Source organism: Palaemon carinicauda, chromosome 9, assembly GCF_036898095.1.
Source record: "Palaemon carinicauda isolate YSFRI2023 chromosome 9, ASM3689809v2, whole genome shotgun sequence".
Classification (NCBI taxonomy): Eukaryota; Metazoa; Arthropoda; class Malacostraca; order Decapoda; family Palaemonidae; genus Palaemon; species Palaemon carinicauda.
In genome coordinates this window covers 76,189,699-76,204,150 of record NC_090733.1, presented here as the reverse complement: position 1 = coordinate 76,204,150, position 14,452 = coordinate 76,189,699, and the positions used below count along the sequence as shown (strand labels likewise).

Here is a 14,452-nt window from a genome sequence, read left to right as displayed (position 1 = left end):
CGTCCTAGGCAGGTGACCTGGAGTTCCAGAAGGAACTCTGGGTTAGGACGTTCCCAATACCACCTCGTCAGGGTATGGGGGATGCGACAGTATTGACTCAATACTCGGAACACAAGGAAGCATGGTTTACCTGCAGAGGTTCGAGGTCAGCTATGCAGAGACCAGGATGCTGCTTCCCCGTAGAGGGGATGATGAAGAAAGAAATAAGAGCCAGACATACTTCTTTCGTTCATGCAGACTAAAACCTGATAACAATGCCCTCAACCTTCTGCTACCTGTCCAAAAAGGAGCCTGAGGTTAGACCAGCTGTTGTGTAGCCACCACAGAGCGATAGAAAACGCATCGAGACTCCTGTGGGTCACGCCCTGCAGGAAGGGGGCTGCGAAGGTCATTAGACGCTTCCAGACTCCAGCTTGTAGCACCTGCGTCACAGAGTAGTATTACTCGAAGGCGAGGGACGTTGCGATGTATCCAACATCGTGCTGTAGGGCGACGTGACGGGGGAGGGTCTGGAGACAGGTCGGGATGAATGTCCTTGAGTCCGGGCTGAAGAGGTATACTGGTGACTCTCCCCCATGTCCTCCTTGTGCTCCCAAATCGGCTGCAACTGAGGACAAACTGCAGCTGTTCCCAGCGCTAACCTCTCGATTCCTTTACTGGCAAGAAAGAGGAGGTTTTGGGACATCAGATACAGAATGGAGACTCGAAATCTTGAATGAATTGGACCGAAGGGCCGGGACCCCCAGATTCTGAGTCTAGCCAACAACTCAGGAGCGAACCTGAATGTTGCCTTCCCCTCTTCCTTAGAAAGGGGGGAGTCGTAAGAGACCAAGAAGATTGCTTACACACTGGCCGTGGCCAGAGTGAGCAGGAGACCCAAGGCGGAATACAATCCGAGGCCTGTCGTAAAGGGTCTTGAGAAGATCTCTTAAAGGACCAAAAGTCCGAGCCATGCTCCAAGTTGGAGGTCTTCCTCCGACTAGGGCAGAGACGATCGTAGCTTCGCATGAGCGAGGATAGATCCAGCGGGCAGGAAAAAGTTATTCCTTTAAGCCTGAAGGTCAGGGAAAGGCTGAGCGACAGGCTTCATTGCCGAGAGCGGAAAGGAGTTTCCTCCCGCCGAAAGGCAATAAGACCGTTATTGCTGGAGAAGAGGCCTCAAGGGAAGAGATATATCTCCCATGGCACCAACCACCTTAGACTCTTCACTTTGCCTGGAAGACCCCTGTGGATGACTATCGCAGATGACGCGACCTCCGTACCGCGACTGTAGCAGGTTGTCTCTTCTTGAGGAGGAGGCGTAGTGTCTCCAGGCATGAAGCCGAAGCGACGCCCCGGTTCGGGAGAGATGTCGCAGTGTGGTTGCTTGAGTAGTCTGCGCTGTGGGACAAGCTCTCCCGGGAGTTCCGTCAGGGGAAGCAGAGGGTCCAGAAACCGTTCTGCGCATAGTCCCAGTGGAGCTCTCCCATTGAAAGGTTGACAGACAACCTGGTCTTGTTGAGACCCATTGTCCGCAGACAAAAAGGAGGGAAGACGCAGGCGTCGAAGTTGTCCCACCATCACCGGAATGCATCTTGCCAGAGTCTCGGGGTCTGAGACTGGGGGGAAGAACAGCGGAAGCTTGAGGTTCCAAGCTGTCGCGATCAGGTCCCCCAGACCAGTACTTGCTGGTTACCCAAGGTCAAAGACCCCCAGGTACACTCTCTCTACGAGGCTCTGCTCAGATAGTCGGAGAGAACATTCCCCTGCCTGGAATGAGAGAGCCGATGGTGGTATTGAGAGAATCTCAATCATCCCGGTATCTCTACTGCAAGATGTGAAGGTGTGAAAATGCGTCCCCTGCTGGTTAGAATACGCCAGAATCATGAAGTCGACGCGCACAGGGCGACTCGGCAGGAGCTGTAGGATCTGTAGAGGGGCCAGACTAAGGCCCCTAAACCTGCCTGAATGATGGAGAGGTATCCTTCAGGTCTTGACCATAGGCCTGGACCGGAACATGCCTCCCCCCTTCCTTTGACGAGTCCGAGAACAGCATCAAGAATGTGGGGAAAGGACGAGAATATCCACTACCATCAAGAGGCTCCATAGGTCAACACCCATTGCAGGTCTAATAGTTCCGCTGGTCCCATACGGGCCAGGAAGTCCGGTTAAACATTGCCTGAAGCCACCGGAACTTGGACCGCCCCACATGGAACTTATCCTGAGGCGACCGTTCGGACTATAGACGGGTCAATGAGGAAAGGAGAACTAGGAAACGTTCCAAGGTAGGGCTGAAAGCTCTGCTTGACTGAGAACAGGTACTGCGACTCTCCTCAGTCTTGCCACAGTCAACTGAAAGGAAGGCTCGGAGGATGTGGTAACAGAATCTGGCGTCCCCAGGTGGTCACCCATCCAAGTACCGACCAGAACCGACGTTGCTTAACCTCGCTGGACGGACGAGAAGCGGGGTTTCCAACGTGGTAAGGCCGTTGACTCAATATCATGGCCAGATACTCCAGATGTTGAGGCAGAGGAAGAGAAGGCTCCAAGCAAAATACCATGAGCCCACACTCATGGTAAGCATCCGGAAGCTTGTCCCGGCGCTGAAGAAGGTCGAACCCGAGCCTACCGGAGTTGACCAGCCCTCCAAACAGCAGAGGAGGCGGAAGCCTGCACCTGAGCGGCCAAGAGGAAGGCAGGGAGAGTTCTCTGGGGAAACAAACCTGCTATGCCACGGCGGGATAGCCACACTGCATCATAAGCAGGAATACTTGCAGTCTAGGCTGAATTCGACGAGCTCCCTGGAAGATGGATGGAATGGAAACTGAAAGTACCCGTCCTTCCGATCCAGGGTTTAAGGAGTCCTGTCGCCTCGTTACCAGTCTGATCGATTCTGCTGGTCTACGCTGGCCGAAGTTTGTTCGACAAACTTGATCAGGGTTGAGAGGTCGACTACGGACATCCCCTCCCAGATCCTTCCTTACAAGAAAGGATCGACTGAAGAGGCCGGGGGTGAAGCCGTCGATGATCCTAAGGAAGACCTTCGCCTAAGGTATGGATCATTCTGCCCAACCGGGCAACTCTTGCTGACGCTATGGCATAGAGGTTCAGAGACACTGAATTCGCTGACAGAGACGGTAGGCGCGATATCCTTGGCTGATCACAGAGATTGTGCGGGAATGGGCATCGGGAAGCTGTCATTCGGATCAGTAACCTTAAGCATCCTCCCAGCGAAAAACCTGCAATCCTAGAGTTCGTGAACTCTGCCGCTCCTTTTAGGACTATGCCCCCCCCGGGGGAGCCTCCCGTGCCATCTGTTCCTGACAGGAGGAAACTGCAATTGGACACCTTGTCCCAGTTGTCGTAGCCGATAACTTAGGCCGACGTAGTTGAAAGAAAAGGGCGCTGGAGCCCTGCAGAGTCTGGAAGAAAGCGCCTTGGAGGAGTGAAAACGGAAGTTGATTTCCTCCGCACAGCCGCGGTCTAAGTCTCTGTCCTTGGGCACAAACAAACTCTTCTCAAGGATGGAAGGGTGTCTGAGGTCGTCGACCTCCACAGATGAGACACCCGAAGGAAGCCTTCAGTCAGCGCGTCCAGATGGTACAACATCGATCTTGTCCGCAAGTTAGATACTTACCGACGAAAGGCCAAGGTGCCTGAGCTCGAGAGGAGGAAAGTACCCATGATCTTCCTGTAGCTTCCTTGAACCAAACCTCGGGCCGAAACCGAGGAGGGAAAGGACCTGGTAAGCTCCCAGAGGAAGGGGTAAGCAGTCACCCCTTGTCCGATGGAGAAATCTCGAACGGAAAGCCCCCCCGCCAAAAATCCTTCCAGGGAATGACGGGGAAGGGCTAACCCAGGTTCAGGAAAGAGGAGTGTTGCTCAGATCTCCCTGAAGTTTCTCCTATTCTTGCAAGTGCCATGCTCTGCGTTTACGGGGTGAGGCCGTGTTCTGGAAATACGCTCCAGAAAAACTCGCCAGGCTGGCCATTCTGCGAAAACCCCATTGGAAATCGTGGTCGCAATCGCCCTGGAGCTCGCGCGACGGTAATTCAAAGATTTGCGCGTGGGCGAACGTGGAAGCGCCCATGCGCGGTAACGCAGGAACGCAAACGAAGGTGCGCGAAGGAGTGCAGAAGGAGGGCGAGCGTGGTAGGAAGGGCGAGAGCTGGTGGTCGGCGAGCGATAACCCATAAACAAGCAATGGATACTGCAAGAAATAAGCCGACGTTTGTGCGAAGAAACACTGTAGGTTCAAGCGACGGAACACCGTCGGTTCGCGTGACAGAACACCGTCGGTTCGCGCGACGGAACACCGTCGATTCGCGCGACGGAACACCGTCCGTCCGCGCGATGGAAAACCGTTGGTTCGCGTGCGGGCGAACATTGGAGAGCATGGGCGCGGACACGCATGAGCGTAGACGTGCAGGCACGTGGGCGTGTGGGCGCGCAGGCGCACAGGCAAGCGGTCGCGCAGGCGAACGGTCGCGCAGGCGAACGGTCGCGCAGGCGAACGGTCGCGCAGGCGAACGGTCGCGCAGGCGAACGGTCGCGCAGGCGAATGGTCGCACGGGCGCGCAGGCGAACGGTCGCACGGTCGCGCGGGCACGCAGGCGAGCGGTCGCGCGGGCGCGCAGGCGAGCGGTCGCGCGGGCGCGCAGGCGAGCGGTCGCGCGGGCGCGCAGGCGTGCGGTCGCGAGGGTGGGCAGGTGAATGAGCGCGAGACCGAGGCGGCGAACGCAAGCGTTAGCGCGATGGCGAGGAAGACCCCTGGCGATATGGATCAACAGGCGATCGGTGGTGAGCTGGTGAGCGCTAACGCGCAGGTTGGCGATGGCGCGTTGTGGCATGCCGACGCGATGGCGAGCAGCATGCGCAGGTGAGCGATCGTGCGATGGCGAGCAGCATGCGAAGGTGAGCGATCGCGAGCCGCATGCGCAGGTGGGCGATCGCGCGATGGTGATCAGCATGCGCAGGGTCGCGCGATGGTGATCAGCATGCCAGGGTCGCGCGATGGCGATCAGCATCCGTAGGTGGGCGATCGCGCGATGGCGAGCAGCATCCGCACCTGAGGGTCGCGCGATGGCGAGCAGCATCCGCAGCTGAGGGTCGCGCGATGGCGAGCAGCATCCGCAGGTAGGCGATCGCGCGATGGTGATCAGCATGCGCAGGGTCGTGCGATGGTGATCAGCATGCGCAGGGTCGCGCGATGGCGATCAGTATCCGCAGGTGGGCGGTCGCGCGATGGCGATCAGCATCCGCAGGAGTGCGGTCGTGCGATGGCGATCAGCATCCGCAGTTGAGGGTCGCGCGATGGCGAGCAGCATCCGCAGGTAGGCGATCGCGCGATGGTGAGCAGCATGCGCAGGTGAGCTAGTAGCTGGCGAACCATGTTCCTTCAGAAGTGTTGGAGAACGTTGGCGTGCCGGCTGTAACACACGCGGGCGATCCGGAGATCGCCGAGAGACAGGTGATCGCTGGCGAGCTGATGATCGCTGGCGAGCTGATGATCGCTGACGAGCAGACCTGAACCGAAGTTCTAGATCGCGAGGGCGAACGTGGGCGCACAGGGCGCGTAACAGGAACCAACAGGAACAGCAGGGATGATCATCATGAGAGCGCTGACGAACAGGAGAGCGCTGATGAGCAGGAGAGCGCCTGTGCACTAACACTGAGCAGGAGCAGGAGAGAACACAGCAGAAGGGCGCGCAGGGGAACCCTGACACGCAAGGGAAGAACCCCCGTGGGAGGCAACCCTTTGCCCCGAAGGGATCGTTGTCCGCCGGGAGACTGATGTCCGTCGGAAGACCGTTGTCTGTCCGCCGGGAGACTGATGTCCGTCGGGAAGACCGTTGCCCGTCGGAAGACGAGATCAGACTGCTGTCCATCTGCACCAAGGCGGAAGATCAAGAAAAAGGAGTTGTAGGCTGCAAACGGAGATTCAAAAAGGCGCCTCTAGCACCCTTATAGGGAGATGAGAGGCCCTTACGACGAGGCGGACGGTGGGCCTTACGGCGAGGGAGGCCAACAGCAACAGCAACAGAAGAATCCTCCGAAGAGGAGTCTCTATGAGTGTACTCTCTCGCGAACGAAAGAGAAACACTTCGTAGAAGAGACTGGTCAGCCAGTGACCTAAAAGGAGCAATCCTCCGAAGAGGAGTTCCTGCAGTTGCCCAGCCCCTTGAGCGAAACTGCAGGTGTGATCCCTCAGCACCAAGAGCATAGTCGCACGAAAAAAAGGCAAGAGAACAATCCCCCAAAAGGGGAAAAACTCAAGCCTGGACAGGAAAAAACTTCCCTCGGAAGGAAAGTTACCCGCCCAAGGAGGCAAGCCTCCTGAGAGTTCTAAAATGAACTGGAGAGCTGTCCGTCGTCACGGGAGTACTTCCAGTAGAAGGAGACACGCCCCTGACGAAAATACAAGGGGGAGGCAGCAACAGCCGAATCCCCAGGCCTCAACAAGACAGCTCACACCGTTGCCTTATTACAGAAACGAACTAGATCGGTAACTGTAAAAAAATAAAACAAATAACATTAGTACACATTCATTCCCGCGGGAGGGCTCCGAAGAGGAATCCCGAGGGAAAGGAACAAGAATTACACAACAGGCACGTGCCCTCACAACCACTTACACTCACGGAAGGAGAGCTGTAACCAAAACAGAATTATAACAATTATAATTATGTAACTATGTAATTATGTAATTTAAAAATGAATGAACACTAAAGAAAGAACGAAAACCCCGAAAGGAATCGTTCTACAAGCTGAAAAAAACAACTACAATTAGATTCATAAACTAATTGAAACAAACGTACAGCGTAGCAACCCCCCCACACGGAAAGGAAGCTACAAGGGCGTAGTAACACGTAGTAAAAGGGTGAACGACCTCAAGAGAGAGAGAGAAAGACCGGAGTCAAACTCGATCGCCACCCATAAAATTACGCCGAGGAGGCCTAACTGCCGAGGACACCACGTAGAAATCGTACACTACACACACAAATCTGAAAAGGAAACTTACTGATTTCTATACTCAAATATATATACAAACATGAAAATGTTATTTTCATTAGTAAAATAAATTTTTGAATATACTTACCCGATGATCATGTAGCTGTCAACTCTGTTGCCCGACAGAAATCTACGGTCGGGATACGCCAGCGATCGCTATACAGGTGGGGGTGTACACAACAGCGCCATCTGTGAGCAGGTACTCAAGTACTTCTTGTCAACAAGAACTCAATTTTCTCCTCGGTCCACTGGTTCTCTATGGGGAGGAAGGGCGGGTCCTTAAATTCATGATCATCGGGTAAGTATATTCAAAAATTTATTTTACTAATGAAAATAACATTTTTCAATATTAATCTTACCCGATGATCATGTAGCTGATTCACACCCAGGGTGGTGGGTGGAGACCAGCATACATGTTAACAAAGAAGCTAAGTATCCCGTATCTTATTTTAGCCGTTATTCAAAATAACAAACATAAAATAAATAAGTACCTGGTAAGGAAGTCGACTTGAACCATTACTCTGCCTTTTTAAGTACGTCTTCCTTACTGAGCCTAGCGATCCTCTTAGGATGCTGAGCGACTCCTAGGTGCTGAAGTATTAAGGGCTGCAACCCATACTAAAGGACCTCATCACAACCTCTAATCTAGGCGCTTCTCAAGAAAGAATTTGACCACCCGCCAAATCAACCAGGATGCGGAAGGCTTCTTAGCCTTCCGGACAACCCAGAAATATTTCAAGAGAAAGATTAAAAAGGTTCTGGAATTAGGGAATTGTAGTGGTGGAGCCCCCACCACTACTGCACTCGTTGCTACGAATGGTCCCAGAGTGTAGCAGTTCTCGTAAAGAGACTGGACATTCTTAAGATAAAAGACGCGAACACTGATTAGCTTTTCCAAAAGGTTGCGTCGAAAATATTTTGCAGAGATCTATTTTATTAAAAGGTCACGGAAGTTGTGATACCTCTAACTTCGTGTGTCCTTACCTTCAGCCAAGCTTGGTCTTCCTCATTCAGAAGGGAATGAGCTTCTCGTATTAACAGTCTGAAAATAATAGGATAAAGAATTCTCTGACATAGGCAAAGATGAATTCTTAACTGAACACTGAACACCATAAAGCTTCAGACGGGCCTCATAAAGGTTTTTAAAAAAGAACTTAAGAGCTCTACAGGACATAATACTCTTTCTAGTTCCTTTCCAACCATATCGATAAGTTTGGAATAACGAACGATATTGGTCAAGGCCGAGAAGGCAGCTCGTGTTTGGCTAGAAAACCAAGATGTAGAACATGTAGCCGTTTCGGATGAAAATCCGATGTTCTTGCTGAAGGCATGAATCTCACTGACTCTTTTAGCTGGTAAAGCATATCAGGAAAAGAGTCTTAAAGGTGAGATCTTTCAGGGAGGCTGATCGAAGTGGTTCGAACCTGTCTAACATAAGGAATCTTAGAACCACGTCTAAATTCCAACCAGGTGTAACCAAACGACGCTCCTTCGTGGTCTCAAAAGACTTAAGGAGGTCCTGTAGATCTTTATTGTTAAAAAGATCTAAGCCTCTGTGACGGAAGACTGATGCCAACAAGCTTCTGTAACCCTTGAAAGTGGGAGCTGAAAGAGATCGCTCTTTTCTCAGATATAAGAGGAAGTCAGCTATTTGAGTTACAGAGGTACTGGTCGAGGATACGGATACTGACTTGCACCAGTTTAGGAAGATTCCCCACTTCGATTGGTAGACTCTAAGGGTGGATGTTCTCCTTGCTCTAACAATCGCTCTGGTTGCCTCCTTCGAAAAACCTCTAGTTCTCGAGAGTCTTTCGATACTCTGAAGGCAGTGAGACGAAGAGCGTGGAGGCCTTGGAGTACCTTCTTACGCGTGGCAGACGTAGCAGGTCCACCCTTAGGGGAAGAGTTCTGGGAACGTCTACTAGCCATCGAAGTACCTCGGTAAGTTATTCTCTCGCGGGCCAGAGGGAAGCAACTAGTGTCAACTTTGTCCCAACGTGAGAGGCGAACTTCTGCAGTACCTTGTTGACAAACTAGAACGGAGGGAATGCATATAGATCTAGATGAGACTAATCTAGTAGAAAGGCATCTAAAAGAACCACTGCTGGGTCTGTTGAGAGCCTCTTGGACATCGAGGTTGCGAAGAGATCCATGGTTGGATGGCCCCAAGTGACCCAAAGTCTCTTGCATACATCTCTGTGGAGGGTCCAATATGTTGGAATTATTGTCCCTTCCTACTGAGACAAACTGCTAAGACATTCAAGTTGCCTTGGAAGAAATTTGTTACTAGTGAAAAGTCAAGACCTGTTGAACAGGAGAGGAGGTCACTAGCGAACTCGCACCATGTCAGAGAGTAGGTCCCTCCTTGCTAGGAGATGAACATCAAAGCAGGGAGTTGTCCGTGTTGACCTCCATTACTTTGTCTTGAAGGAGAGACCTGAAGCTTTTCCAGGTCAGACTTACTGCCAGAAGCTTCTTGCAGTTAAAATGCATTGTCCTTTGACGCGAGTTCCATAATCCCGAGCATTCCCTACCGCCTAAGGTCGCACCCCAGCCTACGTCCGATGCGTCTGAGAAGAGAACGTGGTTGGGAGTCTGAACAGTCAGGGGAAGACCCTATAAAAGGTTGATAAAGTCCTTTCCTCAGGTTAGACCAGACTTATCTTCCGGAAACCGGGATCGAGACCGCTTGTAGCGTCTTGTCCTTTTCCAGTGAAGAGCTAGATGAAACCGAAGAGGACGGAGGTGTAGTCTTCCAAGTGACACCAAATGCACCACGGATGACAGTGTCCTAACCAGACTCATCCACAGCCTGACAGGGCCGTATTCCTTCTTCAGCATCTTCTGGATGGATAGCAGGGCTGGGGATTGATCTTCTCGTTCAGCCATGTCCTCATCAGAGGGTTCCTCATCCGAAACTGATGAGGAAACGGCAACGGAGTGGGCAACGTCTGACTCGCTGAATCCGGTCGCACTGGTGGATGCGTGACGGAGCCGGACACAAGATCATGGTACTGCTGCACAGTCTGTGAACTGTCAACCATGGGGAAGCGAGGAAGTACAGCGACAACCCGAAACTGTCTAGACTGTCTGGGTAGTACAGACAACTCCTTATCGGGTTGCTGAGGTTGCCGCACTGCGTCACAACAAGTCACCTCTGCTGGTTGTTGAACGTCTTCCCAGTGACACACTGACTCCGTAAAAAAACCTCTATCAAGGACTAAGCTTGGACTGCATGTCTTGCAACAAAGCCCAAGGACTATGGGAGCAGGTGTGGCAACAGACGGGGTTAGCGACTGAAGCGGAACCATTTACCCTCCCTGGAAGCATGTTATGCTTAAATAAAAGTCCATAGGAGGCTAAGCAGCTTAAGGCTCCTCTCCAAATGACAGAGTCCTCAAGGGAATATCAGAAGGAGGGAGAACAGCACTTTCTCATCTACAGGAACCATATCCGAGAAAAGCTAGGTTCTCTCAGTGAGGGTTTCACTGGTGCAAAAGCAGCAGACCAGAAGGCAACGTTATGAAACTGCTTGACAGTCTGTGAACTGTCAAAAACTGAACTGTCAACCACAACAGGAGCGTGAGGACATACAGCACTGGTGTATAAGTAGCAGACCAGAAGGCAACGTCATGTAACTGTATGACAGTTTGTGAGTTGGCAACAACCAAAGTTGTGTGGGGAAGCCTCAACTCCTGACTGACTAGTTTGCTGCTGGCGAGTGGCGGAAACCACAGTGTGTTGCGGAGGCTGACACACCGTGTCAAAACACGGCAGCTTGTGGTAGCTCACGCACGGCAACGGAGTGCTCTGTGTGTGGGAGTCATCATACATCTGGCAGGGTTGACTTGTGCATGGGTGGAGGAGCTCTCACAACAAGAGTGTGAGAGCAGGAAGCCATGCCGGGCGCACAACCGGGGGAGGTGTAGGCCCACGGGTGCATCGTCAACCTTCTCCGCAGTCGGAGTGTGGGAGCTGGCAACAACAAAAGCAGAGTGCTGGAGCGTGGGAGGGGCTGCGGTGGGTTGAGGAGCATGCGGTATGGTATGCGGAGCATGCTGTAAGGTATGCGGCTCATGCTGCATGGTATGCGGAGCATGCTGTAAGGTATGCAGAGCAGCATGCTGTAAGGGATGCAGAGCATGCTGCATGGTATGCGGAGCATGCTGTAAGGTATGCAGAGCATGCTGCATGGGCTGCGGAGAATGCCGCATAGTGCTGGAACCCGGCAGCTCTACAGAACCTTCCCACTGCTGATGCGGTAGCTCACGCATGTTAGCAGATGGTGCAGCAAGAACATGCGTCTGGCAGGGTGGACTGCGCATCGGTGGTGGAGCTCTCACAGGTGGAGGGTGGGAGCAGGCAGCCGCAGTATCTGCTGAGCGCACAACCTCGGCGGGTTGTAGGTTAACAGGTGCATTGTCAACCTTCCAGCATGATACTCCTGCATGAAGGAGCAAGCTGAGACTGTATAGTCTGCAGCATGGACCACTAGGGTCTATGAAAGACAACAACAAACGGAGCTACTGTCCGTTGTGACTGAGGGTCTAAAACCGCTGGTGCGGCAACAGACGGAGTTACTGCCTGTTGCGGTACCACCTTGCCTCTCTTGGGAGGTGTGCAGTTGTCGTACTGCAGCAAGTCCGAACTGACCCAGTGGCTACACCTAGGCCGTTGGACTTGCGCGGAAGGGACCGACTTGCACTTAAAAGCTGCAAGATTTGGTCCATGGTTTCTGCGAGAAACCTCTTCCGCAGACGAGGAATAAATGGGCTCTCTCGTCTTTGTGTGGGTGGGGTGATCACGTCGGCAACGTGTGTAGATACACCCGAAACCACGGAGGGAAACGTCTGTTCGTTGATCAAGGCCTGTGGAACCCATAAGTCCTTCGACATTACTTCTCCCCTGGGCTTGGGAGCTTGTAAGAGGTATCGGACTAGGTGAACAACTGGCACGAACAGACGAACCCTCGAACGCAACACTGTAACACTTTGCGCATATCACTTTATCACTTTTGATTTTCTGTTTGCACTTATTTCACTGAACTCGAAACTTTAAGTGGTTTGTACCTGAAACACGCAATCTTATCCTTCATTAAAAGGTAGTAATTGCGAAAACAGTATTACAATGTAACAGAAAAACATAATGAAAGATAAAGAATTCAGTGGCTGGAAAAGAGACTAAACACTAGATCAAATAAACTACGTTTAAAATCTCTCACCGCATAAAGCCTGGGAACAAGAATAAAACTCTAGAACGTTTTACCTTCTTCCCCTATAGCGACTAGGGAGAAGAGCAAAAAACGAGAACAACGTTACCCGCTTGAACGAAACGTTTATCCTCCTCTCTCTCCCTCCGTCTCTATCTCTCTTTCTCTCTCTCTTGACTTAGAACCTGAGAGATGAGCCCAATTATATATATCGTTAAAACATATTTGTTAAAGGAAAAAAACTAAAAGGTTTCCCAAATAAAAAGTTCCTTTATTAGAATAAAAACCATTTAAGCTAAGAAAGAATGAACGAAACGCTAGAATCGGTTTACTCTTACTGCAACGTGAAACCGTGAAATACTCTCTCTCTATCGTAACGATAGAGCGCAAGTTGAACGTTCTGAACGTCAACAACTGCGGAGACAAAACAAAACGTTAGTTCAACTTTGAAAACAGTACGAGACTATCAAAGAAATTCTTTCAAAAACATTAAAATTAAAATAGCATAAATTCTTAACAGGAAAAACGATATGACGGGCTCAATGTTAATTAACTTCGGTTCCAAGTAAGGACCGCCTACTATTAGGAAAGGTCGCATATAAACAAACATAAAAATTAATTTTTATAAGTTTATAATAAATGGAAGTTAATCGAAGAGGCCTATAAATGGCGGAGAGATATAAAATAAATCTAAAACTTTGTTAAGCAAAATTACCAAAAACCTAAACACACTTCCGTCTAAGGGAAGGGTGGGTATAAAAAGTGAAAGAGAGTCTATACTCTCTTCGACACCAACACTTCCGTCTAAGGGAAGGGTCGGCCATTTAAAAGTGAAAGAGAGTCCATACTCTCTTCGTCACCATAATTAAATCAAATTAATTCCAAAAGCTTGCTAAGCTAATGATAAAGCTTCCTGAATAGCGAAGGCTAAACTCTAGAGCAAATACATCACCAAATCGTGAACAATAACTCCAGAATCAACAGCGTATCCAAGTAGGTCTAGCCGGTGGCACGACAGAGGAAAAATTGAGTTCTTGTTGACAAGAAGTACTTGAGTACCTGCTCACAGATGGCGCTGTTGTGTACACCCCCACCTGTATAGCGATCGCTGGCGTATCCCGACCGTAGATTTCTGTCGGGCAACAGAGTTGACAGCTACATGATCATCGGGTAAGATTAATATTGAAAAACATGTTTACATATATATTGAGTAAAAGAAAAGTAAGTGATTAAGTAAAGACAAAACAAACAATGGCTGTTAGAGAGGACCAAGACAGAGACGTCTGTCACAGTCCGAGCCAAAAGTGAAAGTGAGCATTCATCTGTGTGTGAGGGGGGAGAGGGGTAGCTAGCTACCACTCCCCTACCCCCCCGCTAACTAGCGCGGCGGTAATACACCCTCGTTAAATTCTAATGGCTCGCCATTTCAGCTGCGCTAAAAGGTAACCCTCTGTAAATAGCGTGGTTTGTATTTCGGTTACGGAACAATTAAGAATTTGATTTCTAATAGTTGGCAACAGCATTGGGATGGCCAAGAACAATGCAATACCTATTAAATAAAAATTCTCATAAAAATCACGATAAAATTCAAGCTGGGCGACGATTTCAAATAGCCCGCGCTCCTTTATACTGGGATCGCTGTGCGCCACTACCTATCTCTACACCCAGCTGATCTTGGCTCTCTCTGTACAGTGTATATCCATTTACTGTGGTAAAAAATTACAGCTATATTTGATTAAACTGGTTTTTCACTTAACTGTATCCAATAACAATGCATGTTATATTCACATTTTTGTATTGCATTTATAATAAAAAACATAGGGAATTATAATCTCATGCATTGTTTGCAGTACATTTAAATCAGCTGATCAAATCTACGTAGTCCGTCGTCAACATATACAGTATTCACTTTCACGATATTATCCCACTGATATGACCATTCAATTTCACAGAATTACCTCACTGATATCACGCATATTAGTATGATATCTCCTTCATATTATTATTGTCCATCACTTATTATTATTATATCCCAATTCCTTCCCAAATGCCTTTCATACATTTACTTTGCTCCCACACACATCTACAACGTATCTTTCCAACTCTTTTGATTCTCTTTATTTTTCGCGATTTCATTCATCTTCTCTTTTCTAGCATTCATTCGTCATTTTCATTTTATTACTGTAATCATTCTAAACCCCTTTCTTATCCTTCATTCCGCGTATTCCCATTCCTATTTTTCATTCCTTCTTGCAT

The 14,452-nt window shown here is 50.0% G+C and overlaps 1 protein-coding gene and 1 pseudogene across 1 annotated transcript in view; both read right to left on the bottom strand.

Moving 5' to 3' along the window:
• LOC137647004 (transmembrane protein 39A) overlaps positions 1–14,452 on the bottom strand; it is a 116,255-nt gene that overhangs the window by 82,940 nt on the left and 18,863 nt on the right. The window lies entirely within an intron of this gene.
• On the bottom strand, positions 2,355–2,473 carry LOC137647375 (5S ribosomal RNA; annotated as a pseudogene).